Source organism: Pimephales promelas, chromosome 9, assembly GCF_988280905.1.
Source record: "Pimephales promelas chromosome 9, fPimPro1.hap1.1, whole genome shotgun sequence".
Taxonomy (NCBI): domain Eukaryota; kingdom Metazoa; phylum Chordata; class Actinopteri; order Cypriniformes; family Leuciscidae; genus Pimephales; species Pimephales promelas.
Window position 1 is genome coordinate 20,167,338 of NC_142777.1, and position 24,509 is coordinate 20,191,846.

General features: G+C 37.0%; 1 long non-coding RNA gene across 2 annotated transcripts in view; it reads left to right on the forward strand.

The window, feature by feature from the left end:
- Positions 1–6,444, forward strand: part of LOC148977546 (uncharacterized) — a 209,934-nt gene extending 203,490 nt beyond the window's left edge. For both annotated transcript variants that reach the window (XR_016169792.1, XR_016169791.1), the window contains exon 4: positions 6,032–6,444. This is a non-coding gene — a long non-coding RNA (uncharacterized LOC148977546). The remainder of the gene's footprint in view (positions 1–6,031) is intronic.
- The last annotated feature ends 18,065 nt before the right edge of the window (positions 6,445–24,509 follow it).

The window sequence follows — 24,509 nt, forward strand, 5'->3', positions numbered from 1 at the left end:
GCATAAGACATTGAGGATTATTATAGCAATTATAATCGATTATGCAATCAGTGCTTTGAATATTTTCATTGTCACATTGTGATGCATGGATACATTTGTAGACCTGTAGTTCTACTGTTACATCTACTCAGAAAAAACAGACCAAAAAGTGTAGTGTGATCCAATCAGAGTTTGGTGCACTCAGGTTTATCAGGCCTTGATATAATGGATCTGTTGGGACTGGACTTGTGGCCTCACTTTCAGATGATGCTGAACGGCCCTTTGAGATTCTCTGGGTCGGCATTTGCTACAAGAAAAAGAGAGCTTGCCCCTGAGCAGTTGTAAGATGTGACAATGGAGTCCCTATCACGTCCTCAGAGTCGTCCAGTCCCCATCTCCCTCACCTTAAGATTTTTAATGAACCAGACAGAGAGAGGAAGAAAAAAAAAGCTCCTCAAATGTGCTAGAGAGATATTTAAAGGATTTGCCTTTTCAGCAGTTTTGTTGTGTGTGTGTGAGAGCAAGGACAACAAAGATAATGCTCTGTGTAAAGAGTGCACTATGTAAATGTTTGTTTAACTGGCTTATTTGAGAATAGTCTGACACATGTTGGTGTGGATGCACAAGTATTTGCCAATTCCACCATTCAAATGTTTGGGCTCAGTAAGAATCTTAAGAAATGAATATTTCATAATGTTTTATCCAGCAAGGATGCATTATATTGATCATAAGTGACAAAAATAAATGCAGCCTTGGTGGGCAGAACTAACCTGACTTCGTCATCGTCATACTCATATCCTAGTCAGAATGTGAGTCTGATACTGATCCATAGGGCTTTGATTATGAAGCGTGTCTTAACTGAACCAGGAAAAAAAAAAAAAAAAAACTGCACTCAATTGGATAGATCTACAACCAATCAGAGCACAAAAGTAAGTGCCGTATGTTGATCTACACATAGTCAACAGAACTCAACTGCACGCACACTGGAAGAAGTAGTAAAATAATGAATGTTGTTTTTTTTTTACTTGGTCCTCCATGAATGCAACCAAAGGAGAAACCACAACGACCACAGGGTTTTCATCATAGATATCGTTATAGAGACTAGATGCCCTATTGGCCGCTGGGCACTGAGAAATCCGGCCGCCATCTTGAACCGGTCATATTCCTATTGTGTTGCATAGCAGCAGTAGATGCTGATAAATTAATCTTTAGCCGAATCTCGTAAGAAGGACGTCAATCACATCTTTCTGATCTACAAATGCCGTGATTGCAGTTCTCTGTTCGTCTTTTAAAATGAATGCGCCGTTGATTTCTTTTACAACAGACGCGACAACGGAATCTATACATCTCAATTGTCCAGTTGCAGTTATTTTTGAGGGTAACCAGTTCAACCCAAGCACTCTTTGATAACGTGATGATTACATAACTGCAGATTATCTGTCCATCATTGAATAAAGCCCGACCTGGCCCGACGATTTCTGAACCGATCATAATTACTCCTCAATGGATCGAGTGCAGACCGAACATCCCAACCAAAAAACGTTGTGGGTGGGGTTTGGGCTGGCATCCAGGCTTGGGCAGAACCGTTTTGACCCCAAATATTTGATATTTATTTATATATAACCAGCCCGTTCTCATCCTTTAACGTCATATAGAACGCTATATGCAAAAACGGAGCTATACTACGCACATGGCACCCTTTTTCGTTAATATAACACGCGAACCCAAGACGTCATAAATCCTTTAGCGTGAATATGACACACAAACCCTACCCCACACCTAAACTTAGCCCTCACAGCGCGTGTTATATTAACGATAACGGGTGCCATGTGCGTAGTATAGTGCCATTTTTGCATATAGCGTTATGACGTTAAAAGATGAGAATGCGTTGATATAACAGTTTGCATTATTTTACAAATATTTTGACCTTTTCTGTAGGTGTAATTTTATGTAATTTTTAATATTGTTATTTTATTTTTACTTTCTCCATGGTAATGTAATAATAAATATATTGAATGTCAAAGAAATGTAAGTATAAATGCAGTCCCACCCTGGAATGTCTGGATTTCATCCAGTCAATTTTTACCTCTTTATCTATGGATTAAATAGCTGCTGTTTTACGGGAGCCATAGATCAATGATATAGAAGAGATCAAAAATCAATCAGCCTTGAGACTGTATTTCTCTTTTTTCTGATTACCAGTGCTGGAATAACACACACACACACACTTCCCCATTTCTCTCAGATTCCTCTGTTACTCTTCCTAGCTATGAGAGAAATCAATCATAACTCAATGCTTTTGACATGCTCAATGGCGCAGTGCGATTGGCTGCGGCTCGTCCAGTGATTTCTCATTACCGGCACCTTGTACATTACACCTTTGGGACTGCTCTGAGTGACCCCTGTGATTCTGCCACTACGACTGTGATGTCTGCTCCTCTCACTACTGAGAACTAGTGGTTCTCTACCTAGTACCACACACTGCTTTATTTAATGAGAGGCGACTGCATCAACAGGCTGCATGTTATTATTGATTATGTTATTATTTAAATTAGTTTTATTTTCATATTTTATATACACAGCTTTGTACTGAATTTCAGTTTTATTTTCAGTATTCTTCTATTTTTAGATTTGGAAAAAAACACGCATACTGTAACAATGAGCAATGCTCCATGAATGCAGAAAAAAAGTTGTCATAAGATGAAGTCTCAAAAAACTAGCAGTGTGTGAATGTGTATGTAAAGTCTGTGGGTGTTTGTGAGTTTGGGTAGTTGCTGGTTGATTTTATAAATACTAGTGCAAAATGCCTGTACAAAATAATTTTTGTGTGTTTTTAGCAATTGTTGGTTTGGTGCTTTTGCATTTACTACAAATGATGGCCGTGAAAGAGACTGCATACACTAAACAGCGTAGCTGACTTACAGATTCAGTTATCAAATGAATAAGCGTGATGATTCAGGGAGCAAATCTGCTTTAAATATACTATTAAGATATAAACAGCGTAGCTGACTTACAGAGTCAGTAAACAAATGAATAAGACTGTTTATTTTTAAACCACAATTTTTAAACCACTGAAACCTCGCTAATGTTGGAATGTTTATTTTTAAACCACAACTTCAATGTGTGCTTCTATTACAGATATATTCACCAATATGTTTTGCATTTGTAATCCAAACAACGTCAAACTCGGCACTGCACTTACTCGTGCCCGTAGCAAGACACTTGTCAAGTTTGAGATCCATCGGACTCGTTTCGAGAGATATGCGATTAACAGACAGACAGACACACACACACACACACACACACAGACACAGACGTTCCTGTAATTTATAGATATTTCACAATATTGCTTTTTAACAGTTTTTGATCGAACACATGCTGCCTTGGTGAGCATAAGAAACATCTTTAAACATTTAAAATCTTAATTTTAAATGTTTAAAGAAATGAGATTTATTTAATCTGTTTTCAGTATCTGTTGATTTTTGCTACAGTACATTATTTTGAATATTTTCTTACAGTAAATATTAAGCACTGCATTAAAAAAAAAATATATATATATTTGGTTACAAGTATTAAAGGGGTCATCGGATGCCCATTTCCACAAGTTGGTATGAATCTTTATGGTCTTCATGTTAAACACACTTTGGTTAAAAGTCCTCAATGGTTGTGTAAAACAACAGCTTTTTACCTCCTCAAAAACAGCTCTGTTCACAGCGACCCGTTTCGGTGCATATCTCTTTAAATGATAATGATGAACTGCTCACCCCACCCTTCTCTTTCATGGGAGGTGTCGACACAAGACGTAAAGTGCTGCCATGGCAACCTGCCTGGGTCGGCAGTATACAAATGGCTGAGGGCAGAAATATGCTAATATAGGTCCATCAGTGGTTGTGGTCGGAGCATAAGCAATATGACATCATATTGCTCAGAAAATCCAAACGGCTTGATTTTGAGAGTTTTTAGGCTTCTTTGGGATAAAAAAAGAGCTAATGGATTTTTTTCGTTGAGTCCACACACTGCAAAGATATGACCCCTGTAAGGCTATCAGTTACATTTTAGATTTAGGATTTAGCACAAATTAGATGCAATGAAATCAGATCTGGTGTGTTTTTGATTTTTATGCACATGCATCAATGCCCTGTGTAAATGTAGCCAGCCGTTGTAAAACTGCCCCATCGATTTGTCAATTCTTTCTTTTTTAGACACACTGAGGTTTGAGCCAATATTATTTTCTGTGTTTTAAAACAGTATATTTCTTTAAAAAGTGAATGTTACCTGTAAGTGTGAGTGTGGTGGGTAATTGTATTGAAGAGAACAGTGCAGGTGGACAACTAGGTCACACCACACAGAGCAGTAAAAGCTACACAGCTGTTTTTCCTCCCTCTCTATTTCCTATCTTCAACACTATGCATTTTCCAAAGGCTTGAGCTCCCATGAGTGTCAGTGTGCCTTATGGCCCTCAGTGTAGACACACCAAAGCTCTCTGCTTGGACACAATTGGCTGATGAAAGAGTCTTCCAGCAATAATGTGAAGGCTGGAAAACAGGCCTCAGTTTGCCAAAGTTTTTGACATTTTAAATTTCACAATATTTCCGCATGCTCCCTTAGTCTCCGATTCAGTCCAAGTGCTTAATTCCCAAGTCAGTGATGCCGGTAAAGAAACCTTTTTTTTTTTTTTTTTTTAATCCTATAGTTCACTGATTTAATTGTTCTGTTTGTATTTGAAGAACTGTGATTTTTATTTTATTTTGGTTTTATATATATATATATATATATATATATATATGTGTGTGTGTGTGTGTGTGTGTGTGTGTGTGTGTTTGTTTAATTATTTATTTGTTTATTTATTTATAAATGTTGCAATTTATGTTGCAATGATAAAAATGTTGAGTTTGCCACGGGCAAGGTTATAATTACCATACAGCCCGGGGGGGACAATATTCAAATTCATCTAGAAAATCAACAGAAAACAAAGCAATTTCAGTTTGTAATTATATGTACAATTTCACTGCAAAATGTTTTTTCTTGCCACTTTTGTCTGTGACAGTGCTATTTACTTAGGGAGCTATATATATATATATATATATATATATATATATATATATATATATACACGTGTGTGTGTGTATGTTTAATCCTTTCAGCCATGAATGGTTAGTTCACCTTGAATTATATTTCAAGGATAATTCTGAAAGATCTCATGGCAGCAGTGAGCTTGTCCTTAAGTCTGGGTCACCGTGTCCTCCACTATGCTGAACGGTTTTGATATGTCATTAACAGCAGTAGCTTTAAAAATACAACTGTGCTTGACATGTTAGTTCAAAATACAACCTTTGATTTTAATAATGCATTAGTAATTGTTGAAGTTAATATTTACTAAGATTAATAAATGCTGAGGAAGTATTGTCCGTTTTTAGTTCCTGTTAACTAATGTTAACTAAAAAACCTAATTGTAAAGTGTTACTGTTTTTTTTTGTTTTGTTTTTTTTTACATGAAAAAATAGCAATAATGAATCATTTAAAATCTAGTGCAGACACACTGGAAGTGCTTCCTGTATAAAAGGTCTTTCAGATCTCATTCATCCCATCAGCTACAGCTTCTCGCCATGTCAGGTCATGAGCGCAAGATCCACCAGACTGCAGGCCTGCCCTTAAAACAATCACTGTGTCGGGCATACAGAGAGAACAGGCTGACGGACCTGGAGGGGTCACACAGCAGCCTTGGGGAAACGGCTAGAACCGTCCTTTTAATGCTGCGTCACACACACACACCATTACATACTGACACCACCACACTCATTGTAGCCTTAAGCAGAAGCAGGAACTAAAGATGGCCTACCTTTGTCCACACATATTCCATCATTCCTCCAGACCTCGGGGGTGTTGGGTGCACAAAACACACTCAGCCGGCCCATGATCCAGCTAAGCCGCAGATCACATCTCTATTTTTGTAAGTGCATGACGGCGGATTGATTGTGCCTGGCAGCTTCGTGAGGCTTGGCTCTAGCATTTAAACTAATGTTTTGTTGTTGTTGTTTTTTTCCTCCACCAGCACCAGTTTTCCCTGAACACTTCTCCGAGAGTGGGTCAAGCACAGATTCCCATGGATTTGAAAAACTTCACTCCAATGTGTGTCTTTATGGATGTGCGTTCACTTTGAAAAAGCAAACTGCTGCTTTGTGCATTCAACGTGTTAAGTTGTCAGGGGAGCCCATGGATTTTTATTGAGTGAGCAAGAAGTGCTTTGCCCAACAACAATGCTGCAATATAGCAAATAAACACTAAGGGGGAAGTTGTTAAGAATAAATGTCAAGCACATATTGCTTCTCACTTTCGTCTGCAAAACTAAATCCCCCTGTAAGCTTAAAATCAGTTCACTGAGATATTTTGCACACAGAAACTAAAGCCAATTCATTCTGATGATTTTCTGTTTGATGACGATTCTCTTAATAAAAGACCCATGTTCTTATCTCATGCAGACAGTGTAACTCATTTTTTATTTCGCATTCGTCTTCAGTGACAGAAATCTCCAAGAGTGTCTCGTTTAGATGAGCAGCTAGTTTTTTTTTTTGTTTTTTTTTCTCCTTTATTTGAAGCTCCTGTGTTTTGAAGTCACTATTGTGTGGCGCAGTCTTGGGTCTGTGAAATGTGACTCCTTTATTGTCGGCACATCATCCTTTTCTCTTTTTTATCTCTGCTGTAGTGTCTCTAAAGATGAAAGGAATTAGCGAGGCATGAAACAGGTTCACCCGTTTTCTATTCTTGCCAAGACTCACAAACCCGGCAAAAGTGTGACCACATTTTCATATTTAAACCCGCCTGCACATTCACCTCAAAATCAGCTTCCTAATTGCATTGAAGTTTTCCTCTTATATTTCATATTTTGCAAGAAATATTGTACCTAATTATGTATTCATGGAAGCCATTAAGCGCGGGAAGCAGGCATCTCAATGCATTTATTTTAAGCTAATTTAATGTAAGTGGTCAGATTTATACATTTTGAATAATGATCATCAGCATTCATTAGCTCCTCCTGTGATCTCCCATTCTAGAATATACTCTTAGTTGCAGAAATGCTTCATCTATTCTCCATACAGAATAACAGAGATAAAAAATAAATTGGCAAAGATGAAGCATGCTTAGCATGTGAGCGTTGGATACGAGAAAGAAAAGATGGAGTTTCTTGGGTAACACTTTATTTTGATAGTCCACTTTAGACATTCAACTAACTATAAGTAACTTTGCCGCTACATGTCAACTAACTATCATTAGAGTATTAGTAGACTGTCTGCTTAATATCAGCTAACACTTTATTTTGTTGGTCCCCCAACAGACATTCAACTGACTGTAAGTAACTTAGCAACTACAAGTCACCTTGTTCTCCTAACCTGAACCCTAACACCTAACCCTAACCTAACAGTCTACTGACAGTCTACTACAGCCTACTAATACTCTAATGACACTTAGTTGACATGTAGTTGAAAAGTTACTTATAGTTAGTAGAATGTCTAAAGTGACTATCGAAATAAAGTGTAACCGTTTCTTGTTGCACTGCATTTTAGTCATCAAGTGACAATGTATTTGGAAAGTTACTCTTCATCTCCAAATCAGTGTGAATCAGGAGTAATGAGCTGCCTAACATCTGTCCTGTTGCTCTGTGTGCCAATGAGCACTGATACAACTATCACAGTGTAAATAAAGTACAAGAGAGATCCCACAGCAAGCTGAAATATGAAATGAGTTGGTACTGAGACTGATATATGGTGTTATTAGTTAAGAGCATCTGTTATTTAGGCTTAAGCAGAATCAGTCACACAACCATGCAATGTTTTCAAACAGACTTCTCTGTTTTTTTATTATTATTATTATTGTTCACTTTATTTTATAACAGAATAGTAGGCATACAGAGCAGTCATGACAGAACAAGAGCTTTTCACCAGACCTTTTCTTTCATGGGCCAATTCAGCTGGTTAATGTGCCCTCACTTGGTGAGGCTTTTGAAGCTAAAGAGGTTATTGCAGTATATTTCAACTAATCTTGGCCTTCAAGTACAGTCACTCCATAAGACTGAAACTCGGACTCACATGATGTTTTCAGGCTGGTGTTGCTGTCCAAGGTGCTGAATCACACCACCCACATTGTCACAGGAGCTGTCCAAGGTACTGCTCCTCTGTCGGATATTTATATTTCAAGTTCTGTTGCTGATGATTTTCCTTGCTTTTTTACTTTGGTGTGTGTGTGTGTGTGTGTGTGTGTGTGTGTGTGTGTGTGTGTGTGAAGTAACTTTGCTCGGAATGTCATGGTTCTGTTTAAGTTTGGTCTTTTAGTTTGATTATCATCAGTCGTGTGTTTGAATTTCCCGCCACTTTTTAGTTACCATGGTTACAGCCATTGTTAGATCCTTGTTATCAGCTGTGTGTCATTAATTAATCTTGTAGTTCCTGTGTGTTCAGTTCTGTTTGTCGGTTGTCGTCAACACATGGGTTGGTTAGGGTTATCTTTGTTTTAATAAAGTCATTTTGTGAATTCCTCATCTGTCTTCTACCTACACCACGCTGAGCCTTCGTGACAGGAATAGCCTTCGCCAACTTGCAGATAGCTTTTTTACAGCAAGTAGAGTCAACGTTCTTACTCCCAGTTCAATTGAGTTTAACTTGAGACGAAATTTTCTCCAGGTTTCAAATTTGGACTCTGATCAGGCCAAAACATGACCCTGAGGGACTTGTTGTCAAGCCACTTCGTGGTTGTCTTTCAACTTGGAAAGGAGCATTGTCTCTTGTTGAAAAATAACATCTGATCATTCCTCCTTAGATTGAAGTCACCTACAGGGCTGTAACTAGGCATTGGATAGTTGTATTAATAATTTTATTGTTGAGAAGGTCCATGAAAAGCTTCAGGTCGAGGCAAAAATGTACAGGTCACAGTGTAAACGTGATAAACCGCATATCGTTGCCGTGACCGTTTGGTGCTACAGTATTTACATGAATTGCACAACATTGTTAACATTTGTTATCTCGGTTATTTACAGATACGTTAATGAAGCTAAGTGACATGATGTACAACGCAGAAGCTAACGTTAATGTTTTCTAATGTACGTTTAACGTTACACTAACGTAACATTACGATTTTTTAAAGATAATGTTCAAATACATTGTTGACTTAACTTGGATCAGATGTAGACATCCTTGTTTAATTTATTCACATTTAGTTGGTGTTGTCGTCTATAGCATAAATTAATCGTATAACTTAATCCAGAGCAGACACTTATCTCCGTTGAGATGTGGCTTGGGAAAGGGTAAAAATTACACACCGTCGCCCAGCATCGCGTGTCAGAGTTGCATGTACCCCATACACACCGTTTGACCATTTTAAACTTAAAATGACAAGAAAGAACGAATGGAAACTAACTAACTGCAATACATTTCAATGGACGTGAAAGCAGAGATTGTCCGAGTGTATTGGGTTAGCTGCGCACTGTGATTGGCTCCTCGTGTTTGGGGGCGTGGCTTAGCCATAGGTCAATTTCCCATATTCTGCCAAAAATTCTGTTTGATGTTTTTCTTATTAAAGTAATGAGTTTGCTTAACTTAAAGGATTAGTTCACTTTTGAAAAAAACTTTTGAAAAAACAGGATTTTTCTCCATATAAAGGAATTCAATGGGAACCGGATGGTTCAAGGTCCAAAAGACAGTTAATAACTGTTTCAGATGCAGCTTTAAATGTCTTTAAACGATATCAGACGATGAATAAGGGTCTTATCATGCGAAACGATCGGTTATTTCAAAGCTTATTCCAAAAATTTAACTTTTCTAAGGACAAATGCTAGCTTTGCTCTATTCTGTGAGGAGCGTTTGTAACGTCACGTAATATGTAATTCCGTTCAAAAGGTCACGGGCGATGTAGCCGGAAGTACAGAATCAAAATCGTCCGACATCGTTGTTTTACCTTTTAATTCCATTTTTGTAAACGGCGTTTGAGTTAGTTTTCACGTTCAACCTATGCGTTCAACTTGTAAACACTCTGACTCTGTACTTCTGGCTACGTCGCCCGCGACCTTTTGAACGTAATTACGTATTACGTGACGTTGCAAACGCGCCTCACAGAATGGAGAAAGGCTAGCATTTGTCCTTAGAAAAGTTACATTTTTGGAATAAGCATTGAAATAACCGATCGTTTCGCATGATAAGACCCTTATTCATCGTCTGGTGTCGTTTAAAGACATTTGAAGCTGCATCTGAAACTGTTATTAACACTATCTTTTGGACCTTAACCATCCGGTTCCCATTGAAGTCCATTATATGGAGAAAAATCCTGGAATGTTTTCATCAAAAACCTAAATTTCTTTTCGACTGAGGAAAGAAAGACATGGACATCTTGGATGACATGGGGGTGAGTAAATTATCAGCAAAAGTTTTTTCAAAAGTGAACTAATCCTTTAAGCAAATTTCTTGGCCAATCATTTTTGGATGAGACATTTTTTTTTTTTTTTTTGTCCAAGCGTGTATACACTATTTATTTAGTTGTTTTATAGTGTTTTGTCATTTTAATTTTTATTGTCATCTCATATTGTCATTTTTGAAAACTGTTAGGTTTTACTTCATAATAGTTTTTTTTTAACAACAATAACTTTGCTAATGAATTGTTCTTAATGCAATGTATGCAAAACAACATACTGTCCATCTTTCATGTCCCTATGTTGCTCAAGCCAGCACCCTTTCATCTAATTTCATATTTCACATATTGCCAAGAGGTCTTTGAAATGCAGAATATTTACAAAAAATCAAAAGAGCGTGTGTATATGCAGACTTTTTCTGTATGCGTTTCCCCAACTTAGTCACAACGAAGCATTAAAAAGAAGCCTTTGAAGTATTTTGATGTTTCTTTGCTGCTCTCTTGCCAGTTTTATAAATAGGTCAGACTCTCTTTGCGTCACTTTAATTCATCTGGTATAACCATATAGTTTGTATATTCACTCTGGCATCTTTCTGCATTTGCTTCCGCTATTCTCCTGCTTTTCTTCTGGAGCTTTCTGTAATCTGTTAACTTTACAAATGTACATTATTATTTCTCATACACACTTAGTTCTTAGAGAAATAGTCGTTCATTCACAGCAGACAGAGTAACATTACACAGTCATGTATTGAGGGCTGTAATGTTTGTAATTTTCTTTGGAGCAAGAGAAAATATTGCACTTCTTTAAAGAGGTGTGATGATGACACTATTTTCTCTATTAGTTATGTTTGCTTTCTACAGATAAAAAAACTTTTTTTCTGTTAGATGAGCTCATTGTGGTTTTGGTTTTGTTTGTGTGTCTATTTCTACTGTTAAATTGGCTAAAAACATATTCAATTTATAGATGTCTTATGTACCATTTTAGTTTATTATAGAGGATAAGGTCATTTTTGAAACGTCAAACTGCTAATATGACTTTGTTTACTGTTTTTAAGCCGATCTTGTGTGGCTGGAAGCTTAGTCTGTGTAATGACACTTATGTGTGCATGTGAGTAAACCCTAGGTTTCTTTACACCATCTGCTAGCAAGGCCTCATCACATCATAGCAACAGTCTGCTAACTCCATGTAGGCTGGTAATTTGCATCATCTCAGGCTGTAGATTATTCAGTGTCTGGAGGTTTGTGTCCTCCTCTGCACCAGAAGTTCAGACACAGCTACAGTAAGTTTTGGTCGTGCCCATAGCAGATTTAAATAGATGGCGCACACCCACACAGCTTGGCTACGAAACACACTAACATTATCGACTATCCCAGGCACACTGAGAACTCTTATACGTCCTGTTCAAAATTGTGTTCGCCTGACCCTGTTTACCCTTTAAGTTAACATGAGACAGCATTCACAGCCCACTTCAAAAGTTTTCCAAACAGAATGCTCAAGAAAAAAAAAAAAGATCAGAAATAAATTTGGATTTTAGTGAACATTTCCAAATCATAGTCAGAATTATTGGCACCCTTGGTAAATACACAGGAAACAAGTCTGTAAAAATAAATCAGCATTGTTACTGCTTTTGATCTTTCATTCAGAAAATTCACAAAAATCAAACCTTTTATTGAAATAAAAAATGAAAGTGGGGAAAAAAACTCTTAATGAATTTTTTTTCTCTCCAATACACATTGGCCACAATTGATGGCACCCTTTTATTCAATATTTTTTTGCAACCTCCTTTTGCCAAGATAACAGCTCTGAGCCTTCTCCTATAATGCCTGATGAGTTTGGAAAATACCTGACAAGAGATCAGAGACCATTCCTCCGCACAGTGTCTCTCTAGATCCTTCAAATTCCCAAGTCCACATTCTTAGAAAAAAAGGGTTAATTTGGGGTTCTTCTATATATGAAGCATAGGGTTCTTTACTCAACTCCAAAAAAACTTTTATGCTAAAAAGGTTCTATAATGACAAGAAAGAACCCTTTTGGCACAAAGGTTCTTGATAGGTGATTATCCAATCATATATTGCATTATTCTGCAACTATCTGTTGTTATAAATTTGTTGTTTATTAAACTGTTTTAGTAACTTAATATCACATTTTAATTATGCTGATTTTGGAGGAGAAAACTGAAATGCCACTCTTCGTGTGATATTGATTAACTACATAAAATGATATAAATATAGATATTTTCGGTAACACTTTAGAATACGGTTCCTTCGTTAATGAATAACTACACAAGAACTAATGAGTAACACAATATTAGCAATCTAGTAACTATTATTAACTAACAAGAAACTCTGATTAACGAACTAGTAAGTAATAGCGCACAGACGAAAGTGGTAGTTCACTATTAACTAATCAATAACTACTATTTTTTTAATACTTCCCAGAGAACTACTGAAAAAGTTTATTAACAATCTAGTAACTACTATTAACTAAATAAATTCTTATTAACGAATTAGTAAGTAATAGCTCACACATGAAAGTGTTACTAGATACTTCTGTGGGAGTTACTAATTATTTGGATCCGTATTATAAAGTGAAGATCATTGGAACTAACTAATAATTACTCAAGTGTTACTAAAGACATTTTCTAAAAGTATACTAAAGTTCATCAAAAATCTCAAATGTTTGCACAAATCATGACTAGATCATGTAGTAACACTTGATTAATTACTAGTTAGTTCCAATGATCTTCACTTTATAATACGGATCCAAATAATTAGTAATTAATAGCTCACAGATGAAAGTGTTACTAGATACTTCTGTGGGAATTACTAATTATTTGGATCCGTATTATAAAGTGAAGATCATTGGAACTAACTAGTAATTAATCAAGTGTTACTACATGATCTAGTCATGATTTGTGCAACCGTTTGAGATTTTTGGTGAACTTTAGTATACTTTTAGAAAATGTCTTTAGTAACACTTGAGTAATTACTAGTTAGTTCCAATGATCTTCACTTTATAATACGAATCCAAATAATTAGTAACTCCCACAGAAGTATCTAGTAACACTTTCATCTGTGAGCTATTACTTACTAATTCATTAATAAGAGTTTATTTTAGTTAATAGTAGTTACTAGATTGTTAATAAACTTTTTCAGTAGTTCTCTGGGAAGTATTAAAAAAATAGTAGTTATTGATTACTTAATAGTGAACTACCACTTTCGTTTATGCGCTATTACTTACTAGTTCATTAATCAGAGTTTCTTGTTAGTTAATAATAGTTACTAGATTGTTAATATTGTGTTACTCATTAGTTCTTGTGTAGTTAATCATTAACGAAGGAACCGTATTCTAAAGTGTTACCATATTTTCTAACCCCCATATCTTGAATTTTGTGATTATTAACATGTATTCATAAATGCATTTTAGGGTCTTGATGTTTATCAATAATATTAAATATTTAATCCGGAAAGGACAAAACTAAAGGGTTCTTATTATTGAACCCTTAAAAAGAGTTCTGTATAGAACCTTTTAGGGGTTCCAAAAACTGATAGAACCTTCATAAGGTTGTATATAGAACCTTTTCTTCTAAGAGTGCATGTTGGTACACTTCAGTTTTTAATAGGATTCAGGTCAGGGGACTGGGATGGCCATGACAGAAGCTTCGTTTTGCGCTCAGTGACCAGTTTTCTGTGTTGATTTTTGTTTTTGTTTTGGATCATTGTCCTGATGGAAGTGGTCAGGTTTTTATTTATTTATCTGTTGGTATTAGATCAAATCCATGATGTCATTGCCATGTACAGTGGCAACTGGCAATCAAAATTATTCAACCCCCTTTGCAAATAAGGTTTATTGGCTAAATTTGCAGACTTTCAGCAGTTTGCAATGAACAAATCAAACTCCCACTCTTTTGATGTAAGCCCCCAGATAACAACCAAAAGATGGCAGGCCCCACAACCACCAAAGCCTGCGGGCCCAGCTCGCCCTCCTCTCCTCCTGCGAGAGCTCTCCAGCCTCTGCCACAATGCCAGGGCACACACCCTCCTCTATCTGCTTGAGGTGAACCAAAAACAACTGATACCAGCTCTCAGTGATATGTGTCGGGTCCCCGTTATGATAACAGTAACTTTCTCAAATGTTTACAGAACAGGGGGAAAATCTTTCTGCTGTTCTATGATAGGAAGTCTAAGGTCTTCAAAAGCTGTACAGCAAACCCATGCAATATGTTGCCAATTACACGTCAAACTAAGATTGCTGTGGGGACAAAAAATAAGACTGTTAAGTTTGCACTTATAAACATCTGTTCATTTAAAAATAAATTTCTTCTAGTTAACAACTTAACCACAAACAACCTGGATTTAATGTTTCTAAATTAAACTTGGCTAGAAGACCATTTGCAGTGCAACAGTCCTCAATGAAACATCCCCTCCTTACTTTACTTTTTTGAGTGTCTGCAGAGCGGGTAGGGGAGGTGGTGGTGTAGCTGCTCTTTTATCGCATAAGCTGTATATCGATCAAAGTAAAATTCAATGAGACCGAACGATATTCATGAAATTCAATCGAATTTTACTTTATATCACTTAATTCGGATAAAAACGTGTGGATGGAAACAAAGCTACTGTTGTGCTAAAAAAATGGAAATAAGTCCACAGGTCTTGTGTACTGACCTTGATCTGCTGTGTCATTAATCCTTTTCACTCCATATAGATTTTTGACTTTTGTAGTTTTATTAGGACTGGGCCCTGCTCCGCGGTAACGCATACTCTTAGCGCGGTAAGAAGACTCGGAAGATATATCTTACCAAAGTCGTTTAAGTTCCTTAGTGGGTTCCCTGAAGTGTCCCTTAGGAAGCTTCTTAACACGCTGCCTCTTACGTTTGACGTTACAAAGGCACTGTCCCAAGTGAAGGTGCTGAATTATTTGGCACTGATTGCGAAGGTGCATTACAGCGTTAAGAAAGACAACACGTTCTGTGGAAATTAAACATTCCTCAAATTATTACAGTTACATTTATTTTAACATAGTTTAAGTTATCAGTAAAAAAATAGACTATTAATTAAATGATCAAATTGTAATATGTTCACACGATATGTTGTGATGGGAAGACGAACCAGGTATCCCTGGCTAATCATCCACCCTCCTTATCCCGTTGTGCCGCTTGTACCGTTTCTTGACATGGGTTTGACATGACATGACAACAACTTCTTAAAATTATGTAATACACTTTTATATTAAAGGTAAGGTACTTTACAATCAGGATTGATTGGCAAGCAGCTGCAGTTACTTCTGTTTAATACCGTATTGATTGCCATTGGTTAAAGGCTTAAGGCCTTAAAACAAACATTCTGGCGCGTTAGCCTGGCAAGTGCAGGCCTGAAAAGTTCCAGCAGCTCCATAATGAGTTGTCTTGGGAGGCGATTTTATATATATATATATATATATATATATATATATATATATAGCCACGTCAGACAAAATGGCAAAAAAAAAATTGACATAGACTAAACGGCTCCGCAGCCGGCGCCATCTTAGATTCAATATAAGGACACGTTGGATCACTGCCATAGTTGGTCGCTTACTGAACACCACCATGCTTACCCATTTATAGATCTTAGCCTTTTAAAGCCAAATTGTTTGCCAGATTTTAATTATCAGAAGTGATAGCCAACTTAAAAGCTTTAATTACATTACGAAATAGCTAATTACCACCATATTAGTTCTGATACCAAATAAAGTCAACTTCATAAATAGGCCTGTATCCATTGCAAGCATATTTTATTATTAGTCTTAAAATGCCCATAACACAAAATCATTGTTGAGCCACAACATTGTAAACCTAGTTTGAGTTGCACTGCCCTGCGCTGATTCCTAAAGACTGCTGCACAGTGGTGGCAACTAGTGTCTTGAGCTCAAACAACACTGAGAGAGAGCTTATGAATGGCCCAGATAAACCTTACAGAAATGTAATTTATATAAGGTATACTTAGCGAACAAACATGTCGGGAATCGTGCCATAAAGTTAAGAGAGAGGTTAGGGAATGGGTTAAGAACTACTTAGTGATAAAAACGTTTTGGAGAACCGAGCCCTGATCTCTTCTATCTAATTTGCCTATTGTAATTTAAAGAAAGGATACAACATTTTTAGAAACCTCTTTAGTGCTGTGACCATATTCCCTCTATTCGCATCAGAGATTGAATGGGACGAGTCACAGTGCTCAAATGTTTCCAGACGGAGTGTATTATCAGCGCTTCTTAGTCCGAGGGGATGTTGTTAGCGTCTCATCTTCATGCAGAAAGAAATAAATCAGAAGCAGTGAAGGCACTTGTGTTACTCCTTAGACACTAGCTTATGCAAACCTTGAGGGAAGAGGCATTAGATTGACTGTTAAAGCTGACTGGGAGCACAGGAAACTGTCTGAAAAGCAGGATAAATCCTATTTAAAGAAATTTCCATGTCTGGTTCAATGTCTGGTTCCATGTCCACCATGTGACTGCCAAGCCTCATAGACATTGTTCTTGTGGTTAGTGAACACTGCTATGATATGGCAGTGGCCTGGGGGAAAATGTTGGGCTGCTTTGTTAATTGATATTCGAAGTGTTTTCCAGGTCTACTGATGAACATTGTTTGCCAGTCGACGGAACTGGAACAAGGCAATACTCAAATGCATCACCCCTTCATGTGCTTCTGGGACTGGGTGAAGCTAAATGCTCAGTGTTGCCTTGGTGGCAATGTTACAATTTCGTATTAATCTCTTTTTTATTCCCTGACAAAGAAAGGATGCTTGTTAGCACCGATACAACATAATGAAGAACAAATGATGGACATTATCATAACCTTTTTTTTTTGTTGTTATCATTCTTGTGCCACACAGAACAATGAAATATAACACTAGTTTGGGGACTGTACAATTTTTAAATGATTTTGTATTTATTTGATCATACTGTCAATTTTGAAAAATTTAATGCAGACTTGCTGAAAAAAACATATATATATATATATACAGTATATATTGTGTGTGAGTGTGTGAGTGCATGGAAATAAGATAAGACGAGGGAGAAGTTTTCAAGCTATAAATTAGGAAGTTGTTTTGTGAAGGGTTTCAATGGTTTGAGCATGTTTGACTCGAAGCTGAGTTATGAGAGAAGTGTCAATTGCGCATTTGATAGTGGGAAGCGAGCTCAAACATTAGGTTTTCAGAAGTTTCAGAGTTGCTCTGAAAGTTAGATCACACTTCATGTTCACTGTAAAAGGCATATTATCGTGAAACTAAATAGGTAAAAAGAAGCTCCCGTTGCATGATGCCAGCGTGATGTTACTGACAACAGCATTCGCCACAAATGATTGAAGTGGTATATTTTTTTTCAGTTATAGGTTAAAACAATGGAATTCCACTAATTATCGCCCTAACAAAATACAGTTCTTTATCCTGATTACATAATGTTGTTACAAATATTCCCTTATTCCCCAAGGCTAGAAGTAGATTTCGTCAAAAACAGGCAGAGAGCATGAGATTTGCCTCGCAACATTTAAAAGACTGATTTCAGACATTCTCCTTTATTTTCAATTTCCCTCTTTGATGACTTTACAAATGGAGCATAGGAAACGGCGTCAGTGGACGGGGAAATAGAGATGCCTGAGCACTGTGTCTATCTGCTCTGGCAATCTCCGCTGTACTGTAACAATCCCGTCATGTTCCAGAGAGGATTAAATGGGCTTTAATGGCAGACTTGTCTCTGCATTTCCTGGAGAGTGTTTTAATCTGCAGGAATATCCCTTTCTTTTGAGGATTTATGTCAGATTTTCTTCTGTCCTCAATGTTCTGCTTAATGGGGAGTCTGGGAGATTGGGAGAGCATGTCAGAAAGCAGGTGTTCAGGATAAAGTGTGAGCAGTCATCAGAAAGGCAGTTTAGTACAGAAACGTCACCCCACACTGCCATTTAGACTCGGCCTGACCAATAGCACCTATCAGATCTCTTACAACAATGAAAGCTATTACAGTATGGAGATGTACCGTACCAGCTGAGCAGCTATAAAGAGATATCTGCCTAACAAAAGATTGCATTTCCAATACTCCTATATCTTTACTTTTCTATTATCATTATCAGCAGATAAAGTTGCTCAGATCAACTTTTTTTTTTCATTCACACGTGCATTGCTATACAATAGGCCTAATACCGCCACATCTTGTCACCGTGGCAAAAATAAACCAGTCGCATTTCAAAGTCGTTTGCGAAATGAGCTCCAGGTGGCGTAAAGGGGCATTTACCAAAACAGCCGCAACAGCCGTATTTTGAACTTTAAAGAAAGACAATTTGGTTATTGTTATTTAACGATCAAACGATTATGCAATTCATAGTATACATGTAGTATACATAGACTTTCATTTACAAACTATTATATATCTCTGTTTGTATCTGTTTATTAAAAAACACAGCACGGGGTCTTGTTAAAAAAAAAAAAAACAAGAATGAGACTGATTGAATAAATTAAAAAAAATAACAAATGAAACAGAATAGAACAACCTTTTATATAAAACAAAATAATAATAATAAAACTTTTTTTTTTAAATAGCCTACCCATTCATGGTTCCAGTGGCCTTAATGCATGCACTTCTTTTCAAAATGTCATGAAAGGTTTTGAGATTATTTTAAATAAAATATGGAAGTTTGTAATTAAGTGTTTTGGCACACCATGCTATACATTGTTCCAAAGTCAGGTTTTATTCTGGTATGTTGAATTATGGTGTGTTCACACCGAACGCGAATAGAGGGTCAAATACGCATCTATCACGTCTAGTTAGAACATTTGAAGCTTGAACATTTTGAACACATTTATGCGTCCGCGTCACTTGCAAATAAATAAAACAACAACACAATTTCTTTCTGGAATACATTTCAGTCATGTCTGAAATAAAAGATATTGCTTCTCTGTACTTGATGTGGAAGTCCCAAATACGGAGGAAAGCCAAACGCCGACCTGTCTGGATTCACAGGACCATCTGTGTATATTTTCATCACTCAGGTAGTCCAACTTCCTCGCTTATTTTTCCACAAGCTATCTCCTTTTGCCAAGTCTCTGTCAGCATACAACAAAGTATCGTATGTTTCAGGGTACCCACAGACGGTAACAATTAGCATCTCCTCCATTTTAGACAACAGTGATAGACCGCACGTATCAATTAGCTCTTTGTTGATTGGTTGGCGCAACAAAGCGGCATGTGAATCTTCCGGTCGTGTTGGATTTTTCAAGTTGAACATCTTTTTGCGGAAGATGTTCGTGGCAAAAGCTTCACCCGATTTGCATCATTTGCGGCACCTGGTGCGAACGATGCTTCTATTCGTGTATTTGCATTGACTTTGGATGTGATCTACTAACGCAAATAATTAAATTTGCATTCAGTGTGAACAGACCATTAGTGGTCGACAAATGTGGTGGCGTGTTCATTTGGATTTATTTTTCTCATAACAGCTAAAATAACTTAATAGGCTAATAGGTCATACAGATTAGAGTAGAGTAGCCTACATCGTTCAAAACTGTAAACTTGCATTCATATTAGGCTAACGACAAAAGTTTATCTGTCGTCATCTAGCGGTTGAAAAAAGTAATTGCATTTTTATTTAATTTAAAATAATTTACAATTACAAAGTATCGTAGATTTTTTTTTTTATTATGTGTGACAGCAAACATGAAGCCGCATGGGCAAAACACATGTAAACAATTAAGCCATTGCCTGGATTTCACCGGGTGGTCTAAAAGCAGACCGCAAATAGCCTGTCCAATTCAGAGCTAAATCGTGACTACAGATCGACCATGTCATGAAATGACATTGGCACACTGTAGATATAATTACCAATGCGAACATGATGGGTTATCAACCATCTCATGCTTGCCTGCCCAACAATTAATTAAAACTACAATTAATCAGTTTCGACTATAAGTGGGCTACAAATACCTATACTGATGATTTAGATCGTCTATACGCAAAGCCTATGCATAGAACTTGAAACAAATGTAACTTAACACCTTGTAATCACTGTTGACTTTGTTTACATGATGGAAGATCATAGCTACAAATTCAAGATTATTTTGGCTCATGGGATACGAACTATATCGGGTAACAGAGATGGTGAAATGACGTGCTATTGCTTGCAGAGAAATACAGTAGCCCGTTTTTACTACGAGCTAGATTGTGTCTATGCACAGCCAGAACATGGCAAATAAATTAAACCAAACACTTTGTAATTACAGTTGACTTTGCATACGTGATGGAATATCTTACATATCGTAAGTTATTTTGTAAAAAAAAAAAAAAAAAAAGACATGTAACCATTTAATGTTATTTAGGCTAGAAGTGGGTTAAACATAGCCAGACTATATCGGGTCTATATTTAACCGAGATGTTGAAATGCCGGCTATTGTTTGCTGGGCTGGCTAGATTGAGATTAGATCTTGGATTGCTTGAAGCTCCGGGAGGCTCATGTTGTTGCGCTAACCACTGAGCTACCATCTAAATGCTATTACACTGTGTGTTGGGCTCTTGCAAAGCCTGTTTGATGTAGCCTAATATGTTTCTATTGGAATGTTTTATGTTGAAATGTTTTCATTATTTATTACATTTAATTTCAGTATTTTGATTATGAATTTCTTTTAACTGCAATGTTTCATTTGAATTCTGCTACCAGCTTTCAATCGCTCTGAATGAAGCCCAATTTATACTTCTGCGTTGAGCTCGCGCCGTAGTTACGTCGTAGACTGTGTGTAGCGCACGTACCCTTTGGCGTATCCCTGACGTGCACCTCTCCAAAAATGAAACGATACGTCAATTCTACGCGTACCGCAAGCTCTGTGATTGGTCTGCTAGAACCGCTCCCCGGGTTTTCACATGCTTTCTCTGCATGTGTAATTGCGCGTCAACGTGGACAACAATGCAGAAGAATAAATGAAAACCAACACGTAGTCTATAGCATAGAGGCTCCGCCGTAGGTCCGACGCAGAAGTATTAAATCAGCCTTGAGCCATGGCGTGGCGGCAGATTACACAATAGAGAGAATAAACTGACACTATTCAAAGTCTGTGATTGTAGCGCCTCTTAGCAGTCAAAGACAGCAAATACACTCCTAAAAATTATTTTAAAAGTAAAAGTATTATTCTGGTTGAGTACCAACTGTATGTTTAAAAAGTGAATGATCATGTATTTGGATCATGTATTTGGAATCTCTATATAAAGTTGATGGATACAGCCACCCCACCTCCTGTCAGCACATTGTCCTGACACTTTGTGTAGCAGCTATTAGCAGGGTTATCATAAATATCATAAATAATCAAAACTACCTCGCAGACTCAAGCAATATCTGTGAATGGCTACAAATACCAAATTATACAAATTGAGGAAAGCAAAAACCTCTCTGTGCAAAACAGCGTTCATTTATATTTTCATTTAATTTTCTATTGGCCCGTAGCACAGCGTACAGAATCAATCTTTCTAACTTCATTTTCGATATATTAGGAGAATGGGAGGGAGAGCCTTGGAAATATTGATTGTCTGAGCTTGCATTGTGTCTCCGCACAGATTGAACTCTTTGTATGAATCAAATGAAATTGCAGTTTTTCTTATCAGGGTGAAAAAGAAGAATAAAGGGGAAAAGAAACACAAGAGAATGATAGTGGTTATTTCATCAAGCAAACCCATGACAGTTACGCAACAAATTACAGCCCGGCATGAAAAAAAAAAAAAGGCAGTGGGTGTAACATTCCAGCATACCTCGACATGTTGAAAAGAGGATTGTGAGACAGTTTTTCTGTATGTCCAGGGTCCATAATCCTGCAACTGCGTCTAAAAAAAATCAGCTTTGATATGAAAACAAACTTAATTTTTCAAGGACCTGGAACATGATACATATGGAAAAAAAAAAATAATAATTCTATTTTGTATTGTATTTTATCCAGGACACAAGATTTGACAGTGCATATGATTAGATATGATAAGAATCTGTTGGTAGGTAAACAGCACTTTACCTGAATCTCCTGGGAGCAGAAAGAGAGCAAGAGAGATGGAAAGAGAGAAAGGGGGTAATGGAAAGACATGAGAGAGAGGCCTCTAATGGTGGTTGTATATTAAACAGCTGTCTGTCTGCATGCTGTCTGATTGATGGGCAAGGACAAGCTTCATTTCCTTGCCAAGCCAAAACTTCATCTTGTTTCAGAAAGCAGTCATGGGTGTGATTTCAGGTAGAAAATTGGACCCATTTCCATGGGACTATATCTTCGGAATAAGCACTTGCAGACACACATTTTTCTCCCCATCATCCTCAAATGGTTTTAGGCTCTCAAGAGGCGTACGTACAAATCTAATGTGTGGCAGCCATCAGTCTAATTGAATTAAACTGCTCAGCCATGTACAGTTTATTAATGTTTTCTTTAAAGGAATAGTTATAGGAGAGATGCTTTTGTCCATCCATATAATGAAAGCTAATCTTAGTCTCCATCCATGTTTATAACATAGCAAAAAGCAGCTTGGACATTCTGCTAAATATATTCATTTTGTTTCACACAAGAAATGATAACAGTTTATATTTTCGGTGAACTATCCCTTTAAAAAAAAACATGTTTTGTTTTGAGTTTGTGTATTAGTGCTCAGTATTCATTATTTATGCTCAGTAACAGAATTTGTGAGGTTTTGCAAGTTTGCAACGGTCATCAGTCGTATCTCAGACCAATAACAACTTTTATTAGGCTGAACAAATAATTCTGCTGAGAAGAGCACAAGTCTAGTCCCCACAAACATTGACAGAGGAAAGAATGAGCGAGCGTTATTCCAGCTTGCATTGCATCCATTTAAAAAAAAAAAAAAATCCATCCTCAAGTTTTTTGTCCCCTTGAAAATTTCTTGCACACCTGCTGATACCACTTTGAAAGAGGGGTCATATTATAAAATCTGGTTTAAAGTTTGTTCCGGAAGAACAGATATACACTGATTGGATGTTAATTGCCTTATTACCTCACTTTCATTTCATGAGTCATCTGTCATGAGTTTTTCATCATGGATTTTGAACTTGGGCAGCCAGATGGACTGCAACAATAAATGTGAGATAATGTGTTTTCAGAACTCCGGCATGAGATTGATAACAGTGCCAGAAAATTTAGGCTAAGCGATACATCTTTTTTAGCCATTATTAGAACATCATTTTCAGTTTTAGGACTTCTATACATCTTTGCATCCTTCAACCATCATCAGCTGTTGGCAGGAAGATATGTCACACTTTGTTGATGTTTTTTATATGTACGTACAGTACAGATGATCTGCAAGAGTGTTTAAACACTGTCATCCTGCATTTGATTCAAGTCATGCCTCTTGCAGTCTGACATCACAGTCCGTCATGCCTTGCCGGTGTGAAATGTGTGTGCTCCATTATCAAGCAGAAAGCAGGAAGCATATTTTGTCAGACTTGTTGATTTTGGTTCATGACAACACAACACGAGAGTGAAAATGTCATCTCCCTGGTTTGTTTGCGTGTACAGCAATATATCTGGTGCCAGTGACAAAATAAATGGCAGTTTTCAGATGATTTCATAGCGTCACTGAATTCATTAAAGAAATCCAATCTTGGAAGTCTCTGCATTTCATTCTGGCAGGGGTATGTGCCCATTTCCCCCAACGCCCACCTTCTCCTGGCAAGCATCTAGGCTGAAACTTGAACCTTTCAGTAAACGAAAAAAAAAAAAAAAAAACACAATTACTTGAAAATCTAAATTGTTTTTAAGGGAAAACCTTTTTTTTTTCAAATAGGACACATTGAATAGTTTATTAAATACAAGATTTAGCTTCTTGCAATATAAATCTGACAAGTTAGTGAGGTTTATGGTTAATGTAATAAGAAAAATAAACTTAAAGGGATAGTTTACTTTGAAATGAATTTTTAGACATGTTTTAGCTTACCTCAAGGGCATCCAAGAAGTAGGTGTCTTTGTTTCCACAGTATTTTCCATTTTGATATTTTTCGGTCAAACTGTTGTTGTCTGTCAGTCATATAATGCAGGTTTAGGGGGTCCACCTCAAAGAGCATGCACAGAGGAGTCAAAATTAAACATGATTTAATGAACTTAACGAACTCGTCTTCCATTGCGATTTCCCGTATATA